Below are 627 nucleotides of genomic sequence, written 5' to 3' on the forward strand. Positions count from 1 at the left end.
AAAACAGACAATGGCTCCATACTGGATGTTAAGTCATGTGTGACCACCTTCCAGGTGAGCAGTACACTCAAAACCTTTGACCTGAGCCGCCTGCTTTTGTGGTTCTTTTTTTAAACAATTTGTCCTCCAGAAGTAAAAAAAAAAGAAACGGACAAGTTTTGGATGTTGAGTCGTGTGCAAAGTGGCCCCAAGTCTATGCAAGCACAAATTGTTTAAACTGGAGAAATACTCACTTCTTATAGGGTCTGTCGCGATGGCTTTAAGTATTTCTCCATAAATAACGGAGGGGCCTTCAACCACGAAGGGACTCGAACCCTCAATCTTCTGATCCGAAGTCAAACGCCTTGTCCGTTAGGCCACGCGGTCCCGTTTCCCTTGCTCACATCGTACAACACTTGGTGATCTGGTCTTGTCAAAGCACTAAGAGTGGCGAGCTTGGGAATCAAACTCAAGATCTTGTAGCTTTTAGCGCCGTGCTAACAGTCACTGGATATCCTGTCATGTGTAAAGTCCTTGTAACTTGGCATAAGAGGGGCAGAATTTGTTTAAATCGGAAAGCTCTCGCTTGTGAGCAGGACAATGCAAACGCCATTCAGCAGCACTGTTCTCCTAATCTGGAATTTGTAA

The 627-nt window shown here is 44.8% G+C and overlaps 1 non-coding gene across 1 annotated transcript; it reads right to left on the reverse strand.

Annotated features, from left to right (window-relative positions):
* Positions 1–293: 293 nt before the first annotated feature.
* Positions 294–366, reverse strand: trnar-ucg. The gene has a single exon. It is a non-coding gene; the product is annotated as a tRNA-Arg (tRNA).
* Positions 367–627: the final 261 nt, after the last annotated feature.

The sequence above is a fragment of the Micropterus dolomieu genome, unplaced genomic scaffold, assembly GCF_021292245.1.
Source record: "Micropterus dolomieu isolate WLL.071019.BEF.003 ecotype Adirondacks unplaced genomic scaffold, ASM2129224v1 contig_7411, whole genome shotgun sequence".
NCBI lineage: Eukaryota > Metazoa > Chordata > Actinopteri > Centrarchiformes > Centrarchidae > Micropterus > Micropterus dolomieu.